Genomic DNA, 20,155 nt, shown 5'->3' with positions numbered 1-20,155 from the left:
TTTACTGCAGTGGCGGTGCCAGAGATTTTTCTTGTGGTGCTGTGAATGATCCATCACTGATGGATCATTCAGTGATGGGGCTGATGGATGTACTGTATGGTAGCTTTTAGTTGCACAAAAGCCAGACGCGTGGCATTCAAAAGTAAGTTTCAGATATGTTTTTACCAATGCCTCTACTGATTCACAAAACAACAGCGTTTTTCGTGTTTAACATAGGCTACAAGTGAACTGCGTCAGCAACATGGGAGACAACCCGGGCTACTCAAGAGCATAAACAATAACTTAACAGAACTTCCGAGCCTGAGTGCACATCATCAGTCACACACCAATCCAGCAATCAGCATTAAATGCATGGTTTTCAACTTAGAAACAATGTCTACTACTATTCATATTACACTGACAGACAACAACGCCAAAAGACAGCCTCCATTAAAGTCAAATAAAGAAAACAGCAGATGTGAGGCTTTGTAGTTGTAGGACAAATCATATGCACTAAACAAAACAATAATTAAAACAAAAAACTAAGAATCACCCTTTGGAAGTCCATAAGCAAAACCAGCAGGCTTAACAGCAGTAACCGAGTGACATGTTCTGTCTCTAACCATCTCCTCTGCTGTGTTTCAGCACCACGGACAGCGCAACACCTACAACAGGTTATACACACACACACTTCAGTCAAAAGCGCTATCCATGGTATCAAGTTCTCATTAACCGTACACATTTTACCATTTCACTGCACAAACGCACACTTGCTTGACGTGAGTCTAATATTTTAGAATTTGCAGGAAGCGTGAGAGATAGTGATAATTGAGTTATTTTCTTCTATTGTAATCTCTGCTGGTGCTATAGCACCAGCAAGCACCACCCATGATTTACTGAGACTCACTTCATCAGCTGTCAGTCAGAGCTGCAGCACATCCAGACTGCAGCTGTGTTCACAGCACAAGTACCATGTGGATTGTCTGTTTAATGTGTCTGCTTCCTGTCAGAGCCCATCAAGTCTGTTTCACACAGTGGAAATCCACGTTCACAGCTCATTTCTGCATCAGGACCACACACACACCAAAACAAAGTGGAAAAACACAGAGAGCCATGTGACTGTCAGCAGCGTCTCTACAAAGCTGACGTTCAAAAAGATGAAGGTCAGGATGCTGCTGCTCTGCTGGAGGTCCAGGTTTAACATCTGTCCTCTTCTGTGTCGTGCATTTCACTCACAAACATACACTCTGTGTGTGTGTGTGTGTGTGTGTGTGTGTGTGTGTGTGTGTGTTCATATTGCCTCTGTACTGACCTCCTCTCAGGCTGTTAGCTTTAATCCAGTCTTTTTCATCCTCCAGCCTGTAGGGATTAAAACATCATCATCATCATCATCATCATCATCATCATCATCATCATCTTCATCATTTAATTGCTGGGATTAATTGGACTTTGTTTCCCTCCTAAACCTGTTCAGTAACTCTCTGTTCGTCATGACATCATTTGTTCAGAGATGGGCAGGGAGCGTGGAAGTGCTGTGTGTGGATGGAAATCGGTGCTGTGCTGCAGTTTTGGGCTCAAAAATTCCCTCGTCCCTCGTCGTCTGAGAGCAGACGCAGGCGTTCTGTGCAGGTTTGTTAGTTCCTGGAGTTTCAGTCACAGAGACATCAACCCCTTTATGTGCGTCATATTTCAAGTTTCACTTTGACATGAATTCTTCATCCAGTACACGTGTTAACGTGCACATCAGAAACCCAGTTTAAATGGGACTAAGTGAATCATGGCCGTCCATGCAGCCATCTGAAGGCAGCTGGACTGCTGTGTCATCCTGCACAACTTAGACCTTCCTACATGCACACTGGGATGTTTCCCACAGCTGGGCACATTCCAGAGGCTCTGTTTAGCCTTTTAACTGGGGTCCATCTGAAACCTGGAGAAAGGTGTTATCCACTTCAAGTCACTCTACAACTGACACTACCTGAGACCAACCAATGAAGCTCGTCCACATGGACTGACTCCACCCCTCTACTGACCTCAGAGTCTTCAGTCTGCAGTTTGGACTCTCCACCAGATCAGACAGCAGCTTCACTCCTGGATCCTGCAGGTCGTTGTAGCTCAGGTCCAGCTCTGTCAGATGGGGGTTGGACTTCAGAGCCGAGGCCAGAGAAGCACAGTCTTCATCTGTGACCTGACAGTCTGTCAGCCTGCAGAGAAAGAAGCATTTTAACAAACCACTGCTGCTGTTCAAGTAGAGCTTCACACAGGAAAAGAGATTCTGTACCTCAGAGTCTTCAGTCTGCAGTTTGGACTCTCCAGTCCAGCAGACAGCAGCTTCACTCCTGAACCCTGCAGCTTGTAGTTCTCACTCAGGTCCAGCTCTGTCAGATGGGGGTTGGACTTCAGAGCCGAGACCAGAGAAGCACAACAGCTCTTTGACAAGCTGCAGCGTCTCAGTCTGAAGAAAGAAGAAATCATGTTGCTATAAAATAAATCTGAACTTGATAGAAAACCTGCTTGAACCTCTCATAATCTGAGAGCTGTGAAGGTTTTAAATTTAATTAGCAGACTCGACTCCAAACTCCTGAGCCCAGCACAGCGCCAGGTTCAAAGACATGATGCAACAAGGAACAAGCAACACTGGTTAAAATACATGGTAACCTGAACGACCAAGAGAAGACTGAAGACTAAATTACTGAGTGTAGGGTTTTTTCTTTTTTAAAATGTAAAATCTACAGCTCAACATGTCTGTGTCATCATCAATAAGCTTTTTGTTCTAGTGTAAATTATGGGCTTTACGGTTAAGGTAATCATTGTGCATCAAAATATATTGAACTTACATAGATCTCTATAACAATAGTACAACATTAATATAATATTAATTTAATATTTCATGTAAACACAGAGCTAATGCAATGCAGTCTGACCTCAGAGTCTCCAGTCTGCAGTTTGGACTCTCCAGTCCAGCAGACAGCAGCTTCATGTCTGAATTATGCAGGTAGTTCTCACTCAGGTCCAGCTCTGTCAGATGGGGGTTGGACTTAAGAGCCAAGGCCAGAGAAGCACAGTTGCTCTCTGACAACATGCAGCATCTCAGTCTGAAGAAAAAAGAAATCATGTTGCTATGAAATAATATTGGACACAAAGGTGTTTAGAAATCAAAGACCGACAAACTCAGTCTGAAATTTAGTGTGTGTGTATATATATATATATATATATATATATATATATATATATATATATATATATATATATATATATATACACACACAAACTCACACAATACCAGTCAAAAGTTTGGACACACCTTCTCATTCGATGTTTTTTCTTTATTTTTACTACTTTCTACATTGTAGATTCATACTGAAGACATCAAATATATGAAGCAAGATATATGGAATTATGTAGCAAAGAAAAAAATGTTAAATAACTCTAAATATGTTTTATTTTTTAGATTCCTCAAAGTAGCCACCCTTTGCTTTGTTTACAGCGCTGCAAACCTTTGGCCTTCTCTCAATGAGCTTCATGATGTAGTCACCTGAAATGGTTTGCACTTCACAGGTGTGCCTTGTCAGGGATCATTTGTGGAATTTTCTGCCTTCTTAATGGGGTTGGGACCATCAGTTGTGTTGTGCACAAGTCAGGTTGGTACACAGCTGACAGCCCTATTGGACAACTGTTAAAATTCATATTATGGCAAGAACCAATCAGCTAAGTAAAGAGAAACGACAGTCCATCATTACTTTATGAACTGAAGCTCAGACAGGCCGCAAAAGTGCAAAAACTTTGAATGTGTCTCCAAGTACAGTCACAAAAACCATCAAGTGCTACGAGGAAACTGTCTCACATGAGGACTGCCCCAGGAAAGGAAGACCAAGGGCTCTAGTTTCGCAGACCTGGCGAGGTGGAGGCATAGCGCAGATCCGCTTCGCCAACTGGGTGTGGCCAGATGGATTTTGCAAGTTTGGCACGCCGTGCTCGGTGGCGCAAATACTGCGCTGTTCCTCCTACCGGCGGAAGGGAGGAGAGAAGGCGTGGAGTGGGTTTGACACAGCCGATTCACATTTAACCAATCAAATGAGCCCCTGTCCTCGCCTTTAAAATGTGCTGCGCGAAGGCGTAAGGAACGTTTACACAGCTGAAATGGAGGAAGAGAGCAGCAGCAACACACACTCAGGACAATGAGGCCAGTCTTGGCTGCTGGAATGTTGCTGGAGCTACCTGCCATCCATCCATCCATCCATCCATGCATCTATCCTTACATTCGTCTTCTTCACTCCCATGTCTTTCCATTACCTACCTGCCTCGCATCTCTCTTTTTCCAGCTCTGTCACCGTCTGTTAAAGTTATTGATTTTTACAAGCAAATATAAATTTAACTGTGAAGTCCCCCATTTTTCATGAATGTTTTTACCTCAAAGGATAGTCCTCGCCATATTCATATAAATACATGTTTGTTGTGCAACTTTCGACTCCATCACTTACTGATACAACAACACACTAGAGATTAAAACAAAATCCGGTTCATCAAAGCTTTTACATTTGCTGTAAAAGAGTTTCCGCCATTAAAAAAAAAAAATGGCACCGGACAACGTGACCGGCAGGTTTTCAATGTACTGGACAAACGTTTGAAATTCCGGTCAAATATCATCTGAATTTATTGGGCTTAAAATTATATGCAGGCTATATATGAATGATATCAAGGCATGTCAATTTATAGCATAATCTTTTTATTAAGAAGTAGGCTGTATCAAATAAAATGAGTGCCACCCAATGACTCACGTGTGTAACTTCTAAAATAAATAAATAAATATTGCACAAGCCTGTGCTCTTTTAACATGAACATTGCATAAACGTGCAAACAATTGCAACTATAATTTGCAAACAAACAAAAAAAAAAACTGGCTCATACCATTTTAATAACGCGGTGTGCTGCCAACTTGAAATCAAATAGATGCAATAAAAGCTTAATTCAGCAGCTGAATTAAAAGTCTGAAGTGTCTGTACGCAACTTGCAATGCGCATCAGTCTTGTGACCTTGTTCTCCCCCAGGCGACTTCGCTGCGCTGTTTGGATCCGGTTCTGCAGAGAAAAACTTCTCTCTCTCTCTCTGGTAAGCTACACTGGAGACGAGATGATGCAGGCTATTTAAATAAATAAATAAATAAATTAATTAATTAATAAAATTACGTGTAAATTGACTGTTTTAATAAAATTCAAATTGTGCTTAGAGGGAATATTTTCACCGGACAGTCACCGGACAGTCCGTTATCCAGTGATTACCGGATAACGGAAACCCAGTGTGGAATATTTATGGAAGAAGAACTGTGTAGTTAACATGAGCAGCGCCGGACACCATGACTGGAAAAAAGACATCACCATACTGGACACATTGTTTGACTGACAGGTGATCAGGTTGGGTTTTCATTACGCATGCCAAACGGTGCCAATCTCCTTTGATCTGACATCAGTTGTGACGGGACAGTCGATATGGAGATACATTTATGTGCTGATTGCGATTATAGCATTGAATAGTGGTTTTTGTGGATATTTATTGCATTGTTAATGTGCCTGACATTCGGGAATCCTGCCTGTGAGGTTTTGGTGACGTGTGCGCACTGCCGCCTGTCAGCCAAACTTCCACTGCGCCGGCTCCGCTGCACCTTGCGCTGAAAGTAGACGTGGTTTCAGATTGCGAGCTTTTGGCGCACCTCGGCGAAGCCTTTTGGCACGAAACTGTCACTGCGCCAAGCTGAATCTGTCGACACCTCCCCCCGCTGCGCCGCCACTCCCATCTCAGCGCACCTCGGTCTGCGAAACTTGCAAACGGTCCGCCTCTCCCGTTTCGCTACTCGAAACTAGCTCTGCACAGGGTTCACCTCACTGCGCCACCCTGCGTTGCGCCAGGAAACTAGAGCCCCAAGAGTCACCTCTGCTGCTGAGGATAAGTTAATCCGAGTCACCAGCTTCAGAAATCGCAAGTTAACAGCACCTAAGATTAGAGCCCAGAGAAATGCCACACAAAGTTCTAGTGGCAGACACATCTCTACATCAACTGTGCAGAGGAGACTGCGCCAATCAGGCCTTTATGGTCAAATAGAAACCACTACTAAGGATAAGCAATAAGCAGAATAGATTTGTTTGGGCCAAGAAACACAAGGAATGGACATCAGACCAGAGGAAATCTGTTAGGGGTGTAACGATTCATTTTAACAACGATTCGATTCGATTCACGATTCATGGTTGCCGATCCAATTCAAGGACGATCTTACTTCATTTAGAACGATTCGATTCAGTGACTTGAAATCGATTCAGCGATTTTTTTGCCAAAACTTCAGTGTGAAATAAATACCTGGATACTGGACAGTGCAGGTGAAGTTTTCTACATCCCTGTTGTTTCTTGAAAGGGAATCAGGTATAAAATAATGGATATTAACAAGAAAACAACAATTAATGGCAAATGTATAACCTTTTATTTGAATAAACTGTTGTTTGCGATATAAGAGTACAATAATACAGTGCACCCAAGTTTTATTCAGGTTAAATGAGCAGTGGTTGAACCTGCTACTTCTCTCATTTTAATAAACAAACAGCAGTGCACTAATATTTCTTTGAATGAACTTTTATTTTCAACATGAAACAGTACGTGTAACCCACTGGTAGACCGCAGCACAAAATATCCCTGCGCCAGTGGAAACGGACATAGCGTTGCCTAGCAACCATCTACTCTGCGCTCAACTTCCTCGTTAGGTCACATTTGTTTCAAGACTTTTGTAAACAAAATGTCAGACTTTATAGTGTTTTTTCATTTGCTGGGGCTCCCTGGAGAAATAGCCTACCTCTCCCTGCTGCCTCCAGATCCACCTGCCTTTTATCTCCACCCAAAGCGGACACAGTGTGACAGCGCCGATGTATTGTAAATTAACAGTATACTTTTATTATTAATGTTATTGTTACAACCGACGTTAGGCATACATCTGTGCGTCATGCCCCTCGGTCGTTGTAAAATGACTGTAACCCACGGCCTCTCGGGGCTTATTGCTTAAGCGACTTATTTAACACATCTCCATCTTTGCAAAAGCCAAATTGTTTCCATACACTCGACCGAAATGGTGGCTTGGAAATGTCTTTCTCGCTGTCTCCTTTGCCATCCGCCATGCTGTGTTGTTGTTGCTGTTGTGAGATTCACGCTTCTGCTGGCGTGCGCCGCTGACGTCACAGACAGGCAGACTCAATTGAGTAACGTTTAACGTATCTTTATCATTAAAAGTGCTAAAAACACACACATCTATGAAGTTTGCCGTGCTTAACATTTTCATAGTATCGATTTAATCGATTCTTTACAATTTAAAGGATTTTTAATCGATATATGTCGTCCAGAAGGCCAATTTGCCGAGCACAGATCGATGTAGTTGAATCATAGGAATATAAATCGATTCATCAATCTATAGATGAATTGTTACACCCCTAAAATCTGTGCTTTAGTCTGATGAATCCAAATTTGAGATCTTTGGTTCCACCTGTCGTGTCTTTGTGCGACGCAGAAAAGGTGAACGGATGGTCTCTACATGCATGGTTCCCACCATGAAGCATGGAGGAGGAGGTGTGATGGTGTGGGGGTGCTTTGCTGGTGACACTGTTGGGGATTTATTCAAAATTGAAGGCACACTGAACCAGCATGGCTACCACAGCATCCTGCAGCCCCATGGCATCCCATCCGGTTTGTGCTTAGTTGGACCATCATTTATTTTCCAACAGGACAATGACCCCAAACACACCTCCAGGCTGTGTAAGGGCTATTTGACCAAGAAGGAGAGTGATGGATCAGGTCATCTGCTGCGCCAGATGACCTGGCCTCCACAGTCACCGGACCTAAACCCAATCCAGATGGTTTGGGATGAGATGGAGCGCAGAGTGAAGGCCAAAGGGCCAACAAGTGCTCAGCATCTCTGGGAACTCCTTCAACACTGTTGGAAAACCATTTCAGGTGACGACCTCATGAAGCTCATCCAGAGAATGCCAAGAGTGTGCAAAGCAGTAATCAAAGCAAAGGGTGGCTATTTTGAAGAATCTAAAATATAAAACATGTTTTGAGTTATTTCACACTTTTTTGTTTACTACATGATTCCATATGTGTTCATTCATATGGACACAATGGTTCAATGGTTTGAATCATATATTGGGCAGAGGAAACAGTGTGTTAGAGTTCACAACACAACATCCACAACTTCTGAAAATAATCTAGGTGTACCTCAGGGCTCAGTCCTTGGACCACTACTGTTCAGTCTGTACATCAATGACCTCCCCAGCTGCTGTCCGTCAAATGTAGCCTTCCAGATGTATGCTGACGCTGCAGTCGTGTGTGTGCATGCTAAAACAAAATACCAAGCTGCATAAGACTTATCAGTAGCTATGTCTAATGTGTCCAACTGGCTGAAAAATTCCCAATTACATCTCAATGTGTCAAAAACTGTTTGCATGTTCTTTTCCAAAAAGGCAAATGATGATTTAACTTCTGATGTGCTTGTCCATGGAGCAAAACTTGAAGTCGTACAGGAATTTAAATATCTAGGAGTTACTATTGATTCACAGCTATGCTTCAAACAGCAGATCAAAAAAAACTGTGAATAGAATGAGATTCAACCTGTCAAATTTTAGATATATTCGAAATAACTTAACTACTGATTCTGCAAAATTATACCTAAGTGCGATGATCATGCCATATATGACCTACTGTGTAACAACTTGGGCACTGGCATGCAAATCCACACTGAGGCCTGTAGAAATAGCATATAAGCAGGCTCTAAAAGTCTTAGACAAAAAGCCCAACTCACACCATCATTGTAACATCTTGAAAAAATATGAATTGTTGAGTTGGGAAAATATAATAATATATGCAGATTCTACCTTAGTCTACAAGATTCTCCATGGACTAGCACCACCGCCGTTAAAAGAATTTATAAAGATAAATACAAACAGGTCAACCAGAGGGTTAGGTGAGAGATGATTGCCTGATCCCGCTCAGGAAAAGTGTTTTTGGCCAGTCAGTTTTTTCTTATCGAGCGTCTCGCTCATGGAACATGATACCAAGTGACATACGTGACTTACCAACCCTTACTTCTTTCACAAAGCATCTAAAAAAGTGGATACTGGAAAACCAAATCTGCACCCACACTGAGTCTTCAATCTTATGTCATCGGATATTCTGCATTGTCATGTGTACTTAATGTATCTGATTTTTGATATTTGTATTAATTCTTTGTAATTGTTTAGTTTATGGGAGTGTTGCTGGTGATGGGCCAGTCTGGTGACCAAGTATGAGAAAGTGTCCATTAATATGTACTGTCCCTGATTTCTTTATCAAAATAAATAAATACTCAAATACTCAAATAGTTTTGATGCCTTCAGTGAGAATCTACAATGCAAATAGTCATGAAAATAAAGAAAAAAACATTAAATGAGAAGGTGTGTCCAAACCCTTGACTGGTAGTGTAGCCTATCTATCTATCTATCTATCTATCTATCTATCTATCTATCTATCTATCTATCTATATATATATATGTATATATCTATACACAGATATATATACATGTATATATATATATATATATATGTGTGTGTGTGTGTGTCTATACATTATGTATATGTATCTATACATATATCTATATATATTTATACCTATATCTATATCTATATCGATAGATATAGATATAGATATTTCTAGATAGATAGATAGATAGATAGATAGATAGATACAGTGCTGTGAAAAAGTATTTGCCTCCTTCCTGATTTCTTATTTTTTGCAAAATTTGTCACTCAGTAGCGGTTTTAGGCATGGGCAAAGCGGGCAGCCGCCCGGGGCGGCATTTTTTCAGGTCACATGGGGGGCGGCACGAGCGCAAAAAAAAAAAAAAAAAAAAAAAAAGCAGTTTTCTATCACCGTATTCATCTGAATATAAGACGATATTTTTTCCATTGAAAATGCCCTGAAAAAACGCCCTTGTCTAATACTGGGGGGTCTAAGCAAATACACCTGTATTGTACTTGCATATGTAAACCAGTAGGTAGGCTCGCCTGATGCCGCGATTACCGGCGAATGGCTGCATTGCGCAGTCAATAATCAACCATGTTGTCTGTGTTATTGTACATTGTGCTGCTGCAGCCGCCTATGAACAAAAGTTGATTTATAATGAAAGGTACGCCTATATGGCAGTATGTGCGCCGCTCACCTGTCAGATCCGGCAGACCTGACCGGGTGGGCGCGGCCCCGTCGGCATCAGGCCAGTGCCGTGGCCAGCCTGCCTGATGCCAACCGGTGCCATGGCTTTTTTTATGCAAACAATTTTGTCCATATAAAAAGTATTTTTCCAAAAAAGGTATTTGTGCAGGTGCCAGCATCCCCACTAGAGGGGCGCCTCTAGCGGCCGGAGGGTGCCTGGGAAGTTCATCAAACAGAAGATCATCAAATAAATTTTAATATTAGACAAAGATAACTCGAGTAAATACAGAATGCAGTTTTTAAAAGATGATTTCATTTATTAAGGGAAAATAGCTATCCAAACCCTGCCTCAAAAAGCGACACATCATGCCACCATCTAAAGAAATTCAAGAACAGATGAAAAACAAAGTCATTGACAGTTATCAGCCTGGAAAGGGTTACAAAGCCACTTCTATGGCTTTGGGACTCCAGAGAAACACAGTGAGAGCCATTATCCACAAATGGAGAAAACTTGGAACACTGGTGAACATTCCCAGGAGTGGCCTACCAAAAATACTCCAAGAGCGCACTGACAACTCATCCAGGAGGTCATAAAAGAACCAAGAACAACATCTAAAGAACTGCAGGTCTCACTTATTACACTGGGTTACAAAAAAATTTTTTTTGCAAGTTGTCTAGGTTTTTTCAACTGAATTAGAACCATTTTGCACCACTAAATCCAAAAATGACATCTATTTTTCTCAGTCAGGTCAGGTTTTTGTGACTTGATTCCTGTTAGGTACAATGGTGTATTCACCGCAGATGTAGCAGAATACGTCAGGCTTATTTCTGCAAGATCTTCTAGTCAAAGCCATTTCATTCACCTGTAATATTAAAAAAAACCATTAATCATAAATTGGCAAAAGTAAAATCTTCAGAATTTGTTTATTGCTAGAAATATGAAAGAATTTTGTATCATATGACGTGAAAATGCCCATAAATGTAAGCAAAAATGTTAAAAAGCCAATATGTTGCATAGTTCAGAAAGTTGACCTGATTGAGCAAAACCAATGTGATTTTAAACAATAAATTTGTTGTTGACCAGTGTTATTAGTAGTTTCAAGGATATCTCCTATCATTTGTATGCAGACGACCTCCAGATATATTTTTCCTTTAATCCTGACATGATGAATGGCGTCAATGCACTACATAATTGTTTGTCTGCAATTAAGGATTGGATGGCCTGTAATTTTCTCCAGTTGAATGCTGCCAAAACCTAGGTACTGATTGTTGCTTCTGACAGTAATGTTACTAAGGTAGCCAGCTGCATTGGTCCCCTGACCTCAACTAAGAAATCTTGGTGTTACATTTGATCAGGCCATGCACCTCGATGAGCATATTACTAACGATACTCGTTCATGTTTCTTCCATCTTAAAAACATTGCTAAACTCAGATCTATAGTATCTCATTCTGAACTGGAAATGATTACTCATGCCTTTATCTCATCACGTATAGACCATTGTAATTCTCTCTTCACATGTCTCAATAATGCATCCATTGACCACCTTCAGTTAGTACAGAACGCCGCTGCCAGGCTGCTGACCCGCTCTAGGAGGTACTGTCACATTACTCTGGTCCTGGCCTCTTTACACTGGCTTCCTGTTAGTTTCAGGATCCAGTACAAAGTGCTGGTACTGACTTATAGAGCCCTACATGGTCAGGCACCTGCTTATCTGTCTTGCTCCAACCACCATGCCGACGCCCCCAGTAGGTCCCTGAGGTCGGCAGATCAGGCCCTACTGGCAGTCCCGCGTACTAGGCTTAGAACCAAGGGTGACAGAGCCTTTGAGTCCGTGGCTCCTAGATGGTGGAATGCGCTTCTACCGGACCTAAGAGCCGTGACCTCTGTCAACATTTTTAAGAAGCGCCTCAAAACACATCTGTTTAGACAGGCTTTCCCATAGGATTATGCCACTGTTGTATTTGCATTTCCTTGTATCGCCTTTGTACATTGTTTCTATTGTTTTTATTGCATTTTTATTTTATTTTTCTTAGCATCACCTTTTATACTGTTTTTATTGCCATTTATTGTATTTTATATTTCCTTTGTATTGCATTTGTATATTGTTTTATTATCTTTGAGCATTGGTACTTATAACTTGTAAAGCACTTTGTGAGTTCTCTCTGGGAAAAGTGCTATATAAATACATTTTATTTACCTACTTACTTTACTTGCCTCAGTGAACGTCAGTGTCCATGATTCAACAATAAGAAAGAGAGTGGGCAAAAATGGCATCAATGGGACAGTTCCAAGGCGAAAACCACTGCTGACCAAAAAGAACACAAAGGCTCATCTCACATTTGCCACAAAACGTCTTGATGATCCCCGTAAGACTTTTGGGAAAATATTCTGTGGACTGACAAGACAAATGTTGAACTTTTTGGAAGGTGTGCGGCCTGTTACATTTGGCATAAAACTAACACAGTATTTCATGAAAATAACATGCCAACAGTCAAACATGGTGGTTGTAGTGTGATGGTCTGGGGCTGTATTGCTGCTTCAGGACCTGGACAACTCGCCATAATTAATGGAACCATGAATTCTGCTCTCTACCAGAAAATCCTGAAGGACAATGTCCGGCCATCAGTTTGAACTCAAAATCTCTGAGACGGGACTGAACCTAATTGGCAAGTGTCAATTCATGTGAGGCTTCACAAATTGACTAAGGCAGTCACATGATAGTAGCCACCTATGCATGGAAAGGCAGATTTCAAACGATGTAAAAAACGATGGTATTGGGGCTACATTTTGGTGAAAGTTGCAAAGCTCTAGCACATATGGTTGATTTATTATAAATTTTCAAAGTTTTGAAATTTAGAGGCTTGCTGTAGCGCCACCATCAGGACTATTAGCTTGTGTTTGCTGCTGAGGAAATTTAGCATGGGACTGGACCTTTGTGCAAAGTTTGGTGAGTTTTGGCTCATGGGAATGTTGCACAAGCTGAGGCTTGAACTCACAGTCTTCGACACCGAGGCCTGGCCTCTATCACACTGAGCTAAAACTTCACATGCAGCTTCACAAACTGACTGAGCCAATCACTGACCTGCAGGACAGCAGCCAGCCATGTATGGAAAGGCAGATTTTAAACAGCTGTCAAAAATTCAGTTATTAAGACAAAAAAAATCTATACATATTGCATCTAGACAGCATGGAGATGTTGATCATTTGTTTTTAACAATGACTGAATTTCTCCATAAGCGAAAAACTGATGTTTAAAAATGCCATTCTTGCATTGACTCCAATTGTTCACATGAGAGCAAAATTTAAAATGCTGGCAAAAACTGAGTTTTTGAGATAAAATTATGAAATTTGCCACACGTCATCTACCATGACTCCAAACTTTTGTCCATTTTTTTCATTAACATTGAAGATTTATTTACCAAGAATTTGCAGGTATACGTTGACAGTACCGTTTACAGTCAAACATTTTGATGCACTGTGGGTTTAATTTTTGAGAAATCAAAAATCTGTGTGGATCATTTGTGTAGCACAGTCTGAAGACGCTCTGTAGCAAGTTTGGTGACATTTGAGCAAAAATTGTGGAAGGAGATACTGTAGGTTTAAGATGTTTTACAGTTTTTGAAAAAAAAAACAGAGTGATGGATTTCATAATTTGCAATAGGTTTAAGGGTACAAAAGTTTCTTCAGTATTGGGGCTACATTTTGGTGAAAGTTGCAGGTTGCACATATGGTTGATTTGTTATGGATTTTCAAAATTTTGAAATTTAGAGGCTTGCTATAGCGCCACCATCAGGACTATTGGCTTGAGTTTGCATCTGAGGTAATTTGGCATGGGACTGGACCTTTGTGCAACATTTGGTGAGTTTTCGTGCATGGGAAGTAGGACTTCCTTGGAAGAAAGAAAGAAAGAAAGAAAGAAAGAAGAAGAAGAAGAAGAAGAAGAAGACAGGAATACAAGAGGGACCTGGAAGCTTAGGCTGCCAGGTCCCTAATTAGCAGACTCAACTCTAAACTCCTGAGCCCAGCACAGTGCCAGGTTCAAAGACACAATGCAAAAAGGAACAAGCAGCTCTTGTTAAAATACATGGCAACCTGAACAACCAAGAGGAGACTGAAGACTAAATTACTGAGCGTAGGGTTTTTCCTTTTTGAAAATGGAAAATCTACATCTCAAACATGTCCATGTCATCATCAATAAGCTTTTTGTACTAGTGTAAATTATGGGCTTTACCAGTAAGGTAATCATTGTGGATCACAGTAATTCCAGACTTTTCACGTAAACACAGAGCTAATGAAATGCAGTCTGACCCCAGAGTCTTCAGTCCGCAGTTTGGATTCTCCAGAACAGCAGACAGCAGATCGTCTTTTGAATCCTGCAGCTGGTTCTCATTCTGCTCTCTCAGATGGGGTTTGGACTTAAAAGCCAGAAAGATGCTGCTGCTCTCTGACAAAAAGCAGTGACTCAGTCTGAAGAAAGAAGAAATCATGTTGCTATAAAATAATACTGGACACAAAGGTGTTTAAAAATCCAGTTTGAAACCATGCAGGGTTATATAATCTGATGAGATCTGTTCAGGTTTATTTACAGTGAACATCTTCAGTATTTTTTATATAACATGACAATGGCAGCATTCACATGAACTGAAATATTCAAATGATGTGCCGAACATCATTTTCTACACATTTCCAAATAATGCAGCAGGACGTGTTTAGTATCTTTAGAAACACTGAGATCTTGACTAGAATTTCAAATAAAGTTCTGTAAGTTTGAACACAGCTTGACTGCACAGTGTGTTTGTAATGATGAACCCAGCAGTGAGGCTGACAGAAGTGACGGTCTGGCTGGGGGTGTGGGGGTGTCAGGGTACTGGGATGTCATGTCAGTGCAGATCAAATAAAGTGCAGTCTGACCTCAGAGTCTCCAGTCTGCAGTTTGGACTCTCCAGTCCAGCAAACAGAAGCTTGACCCCTGAAAACGGAAGCTTGCAGTGACTCAGGTCCAGCTCTGTCAGATGGGGGTTGGACTTCAGAGCCGAGGCCACAACTTCACAGTGAGCCTCTGAGAGTCTACAGTAAGACAGTCTGTAATTACAGATGAAATGTTAATTCTATTGTAATGTATTAAGTGAAAAAATTTTAATGTAATACATCTGTCTGCTGTGATTAAATTTTCTCTCATGAACACAGGTACCTGAAAAATTAAGCAAATGTTGCAGATATTTGATCTTAGTAGTAAAAAAGACACTCCCCCAATGAAGAACAACCTTTATAGTACAGACAGTGTGTTAATGTGCAGTATGTTAACTGTAACTCTGATGCTGTCAGGTGTGAATGCGGCTCTACGCTGTTGTGTAATGTCTGTATTCACATCAGGACTAACCGAGCCTTCCTGCAGTTCCTCACAGCTGGGATCAGTCTCTGTCGTCCCTCCTCTGATGCGTTGTACGCCTCCAGGTCCAACATGTCCAGAACCTCCTCTGACATCTGCAGCATGTAGGCCAGAGCTGAGCAGTGGATCTCAGAGAGTTCCTTCTCTGATCTGTTCTCTGAAGTCAGGAACTCTTGGATGTCCTGATGTACTGAGAGGTCGTTCATCTCCATCAAACAGTGGAAGATGTTGATGCTTCTGTCAGGAGAGTTATCTTTAGTGTCCAACTTCTTCAGGTTGTTGATGGCTGTCTGGATGTCTTCTGGTCTGCTCTCTGTCTGACCAAGCAGCCCTCCTAAGAGCCTCTGGTTGGACTCCAGTAAGAGGCCATGAAAGAAGCGGACAAAGAGGTCCAGGTGGCCATTTTTACTTTTCAGGGCTTTAGACATGACATCCTCCAAGATTATATCCAGGGACGGTTCTATCTCTTCATCGTCATCTGAAATGAGGTATGGTACACTTTTACCATGGCTATCCCAGGTGTACCAAAGTAATTTGTTCAGCACCTTCATGTTCCTGTTGGTGTAACCATGGAACATGTAGACTGCAGCGAGAAACTCATGAATGCTCAGATGAACAAAGCAGTAGACTTTTCTCTGGAAGAGCGCACACTCTGTTTTGAAGATCTCTGTGCACACTCCTGAGTACACCGAGGCCTCTCTGACATCAAGACCACACTCCTCCAGGTCTTCTTGGTAGAACATCAGGTTGCCTTTCTCCAGATGTTTAAACGCCAGCCTGCCCAGCTTCAGAAGAACTTCCCTGTCAGTCTCCATCAGCTCCTGCTGACTCCTGTCATGTCTCTCATCGTACTTGTGCTTCTTCCTCTGTGTCTGAACCAGCAGGAAGTGTGAGTACATGTCAGTCAGGCTCTTGGGCAGCTCTCCTCTCTGCTCTGTACTCAACATGTGCTCCAGAACTGCAGCAGTGATCCAGCAGAAGACTGGGATGTGGCACATGATGTGGAGGCTCCTGGACGCCTTGATGTGTGAGATGATTCTGCTGCACAGCTCCTCATCACTGGATCTCCTCCTGAAGTACTCCTCCTTCTGGAGGTCAGTGAACCCTCGCACTTCTGTTACCCTGTCCACACATGTAGGAGGGATCTGATTGGCCGCCGCAGGTCTGGAAGTTATCCAGAGGAGAGCCGAAGGAAGCAGATTCCCCTTGATGAGGTTTGTCAACAGCACGTCTACTGATGATGTCTGCATGACATCAGACACGACCTCATTGTTCTGGAAATCCAATAAAAACCTGCTTTCATCCAGGCCGTCAAAGATGAACACGACTTTCCAGACGGCGAGCTTCTCTGCTGTGACCGTCTGTAATGTTGGATGGAAAACACGGAGCAGCTGGAGAAGACTGTAGCGCTCATCTTTGATCAAGTTCAGCTCCCGGAACGAAAGCAGAACCACAAGACTGACATGTTGGTTTTCCAAGCCCTCTGCCCAGTCCAGAGTGAACTTCTGCACTGAGAAGGTTTTTCCAATGCCAGCAACGCCCTGCGTCACAACTACTCTGATGTGTGTGTCTTGGCCAGGTAAGGGTTTAAAGATGTCCTGGCATTTGATTGGAGTGTCACTGAGGGTCTCCATCTTGGATGTTGTCTCCAGCTGCCACACCTCATGTTGGGTATTAACCTCTTCCCTCCGTCCCTGTGTGATGTAGAGCTCAGTGTAGATCCTGTTGAGGGGGGTTCCACTTCCTGCTGCAGCAGTTCCTTCTGTCACAAATTCACATCTCCTCCTCAGACTGATCTTATGCTCGTCTAAAACCTCCTGTCGACCGCCGTCCACTGTGCTGGTTTGACTGGGTGTCTGCAGTCCAGGTCTTATTCTGGATCTTTCTCCACACTGGGGACAGGCAGAGTCTCCTGATGAACCAGACTGGTCCCAGTATAAGGTGATGCACTGTCTGCAGAACCAGTGTCCACAGCTGGTGGAGACTGGATGCCTCAGGACCTCCTGACACAAAGCACAGCAGGACAGCTGCTCCTCCACAGCCTCACTGCTCCTCTTCCTCTCTCTGTGGAGGTGAAGCAAATTCTTTATGACCAATTTTTTTTTAAAATGTTGTTTTAACTAAAAAAAAAAATGTGAGACTGTAAACTAAAGTTAAACATTTTCGTGAAACTCTAAAGTACTGAAACAGCATCATGATAACACAACATGTAAAATTCATTTTCTCCTCTCATGGATGAAAGTCACTGTGGCAATCATGGATGGACTCAACACTGTAGCTGCTCTGTGTTTTGTTAGACATAGTTGGCAGTAATTAATATTATTCTCAATAAAAACAGTATGAAGCCATATCATTATCTATTTTACCAAAAGTTGCTAATCATTGGTTCATCAACAGGGTCCATTCTTCATTATTCCTGACTACAAACAGCAGAAATGTGTTTGTATTGTTGAGGTTGCTTTAGTGTTTTGATTGTACTGTGAGGTTTGCTTTGTTTCTCAATGTGGAGCTCATTTCATTCACTGTATTTGGTTTAACTTATGAACCAGGATCGACCTCGGCGACCAAACTAAACCCATGAAACTGTCCTTTCAACAATGTTGGGACGTTTGGCGTTTGCTCCTGTGTGGTGAGCAGCAACCTCAGCTTTAAAGCTGAGTTATCTGGTGTGGCTCCAAAAACAGATTTATAGTTTAAGTGTTTATCTCTTGTTTCTTTTTTCCTCTATGAACAAAGACAACACTAATTAGAGTCTGCTCTCTGCAGTCTCTTCTGCATGAAATTTTTGATTTCATGCTTATTTAAGGAGAAAAACACAGTAAAAAAGAGCTTTTCTCTGTTGCTGCCTCAGTAGCCGAGGCACTGTTACCTCCCAGGCAAACTGTGGACAGACAGTGAGCTGGAAAATGTGTGAACCTTTGGATTAGTCTTGTTTTTGTTTTTTTGGTAAAGAACAGTAAAACAAAAAGTGATGTTTTTTTTCTGTGGGCCATTAAAATGGAAAAGTAAAAATCACATTGTGGTTATTGTGATGTTTTGATCACACTGGATGCAGCAGCTGTATTACTCAGCAGTGAAAAGTTCTCTTTCTCTTTGCAGCCTGTTGTCTTGATATCCTCACAGCTGTCTTTGCTTCATGAAAATAATCTCATGTCATATTCCATCAGTCTGACAGTATAACAGAGCTCTTACTTTATGGCTGAAGGTCCAGGTTCAGGACTGAAGTATGGAGGGTTTCCTTTAGACTGGTCACTCTTCATAGACAGACAGCTGGAGGCTGGAGGCTCTGCTCTGTCCTCCTCTTCCTCCACACACACACTCATCTTCTGCATTTCAGTCCGTCTGAGAGGGAACACACACACACACACACACACACACACACACACAACAAGGACTCAATGCACCACAAGTCAGCACAGAATGTGTGTTTCTGCCAAACTCAGACAGTCTGTCCAGCCAGGTGAGATATAATGAGGCAGAGTGCACAGTGTGATGACACCAGTGATGAAGAACAGGAGGTCTTAATTTTGGCCCAATTTTTATTTCTTGGATTCGTATTATTTACAGTTCCCCTATGGCTATCATTAAGACAAACGCTCAGTACTCCGCCCCCTTTAAGTTATCTTGGGAAACAAAACAAGGATGCCCACTGTCCCCATTATTATTTGCTTTGGCTATTGAGCCCCTGGCTGCAACAATAAGATCACACAACCAAATACATGGTATTAAAATTGGAAGCGAGAATCATGTGATCTCTCTTTACGCCGATGATATTTTACTTTATTTACAGGACCCATTAAAGTCAATCCCAATAGTTTTTACTCTATTAGACCAGTTCGGAGGCCTTTCGGGTTACAAGATCAATCTGTCTAAAACAGAGGTCATGCCAATTTCTAAATTTGATTCAGACTGCTTAAAAGGTGAGTTTGATTTGAAATGGTCTCCACAACATATTAAATATTTGGGCATATATATTCCTAGCAATATGGAGGATGCTTATAGAGTTAATTATCCCCCACTTATTAATAAAATTTCAAGTGACTTGAAGAGAATGATTCTACTTCCTATTTCCCTTATGGGTAGAATTAACATCATTAAGATGTCCATTTTACCAAAACCTCTCTTCTTATTCCAAAATCTTCCATACCTCCCACCCCCACCACCCCCCCACCAGTTTTCTTTAAGAATATGCAGAGCATTATTTCCTCCTTTATCTGGGAAAATAAATAACCAAGGATTAATTAATGGATTTTACAGCTCCCACATAATGCTGGTGGTCTTAATTTACCAAATCTCAAACTTTATTTTCTTTCAGCTCAGCTCACCCAGATCAAGCAATGGTTCAGCAATTCAGTAAGTGCATGGACAAGTCTTATGATAGCCATCCTTATGAACTAAAGTATTTGCTTTACATAGCTTTACAAAAAATATAAAAAATGATCAAAAATCCGATAATCATTAATAGCCTACAGATATGGAAGACCGCCCATTAATTCAATAACTACAATGAATGTCTCTCCCCCTATACTCCCATATGGAGAAACCCCAATTTTGAGCCCTGCAGGATGATAC

The 20,155-nt window shown here is 41.7% G+C and overlaps 1 protein-coding gene across 1 annotated transcript in view; it reads right to left on the bottom strand.

Annotated features, from left to right (window-relative positions):
* Window positions 1-20,155, bottom strand: part of LOC115378723 (NACHT, LRR and PYD domains-containing protein 12-like) — a 99,120-nt gene that overhangs the window by 899 nt on the left and 78,066 nt on the right. The window lies entirely within an intron of this gene.

Source organism: Myripristis murdjan, chromosome 20 (assembly GCF_902150065.1).
Source record: "Myripristis murdjan chromosome 20, fMyrMur1.1, whole genome shotgun sequence".
In the NCBI taxonomy this organism is placed as follows: domain Eukaryota; kingdom Metazoa; phylum Chordata; class Actinopteri; order Holocentriformes; family Holocentridae; genus Myripristis; species Myripristis murdjan.
Note: the sequence above shows the minus strand (reverse complement) of the source record. Positions and strands in the feature narration are given on the sequence as shown.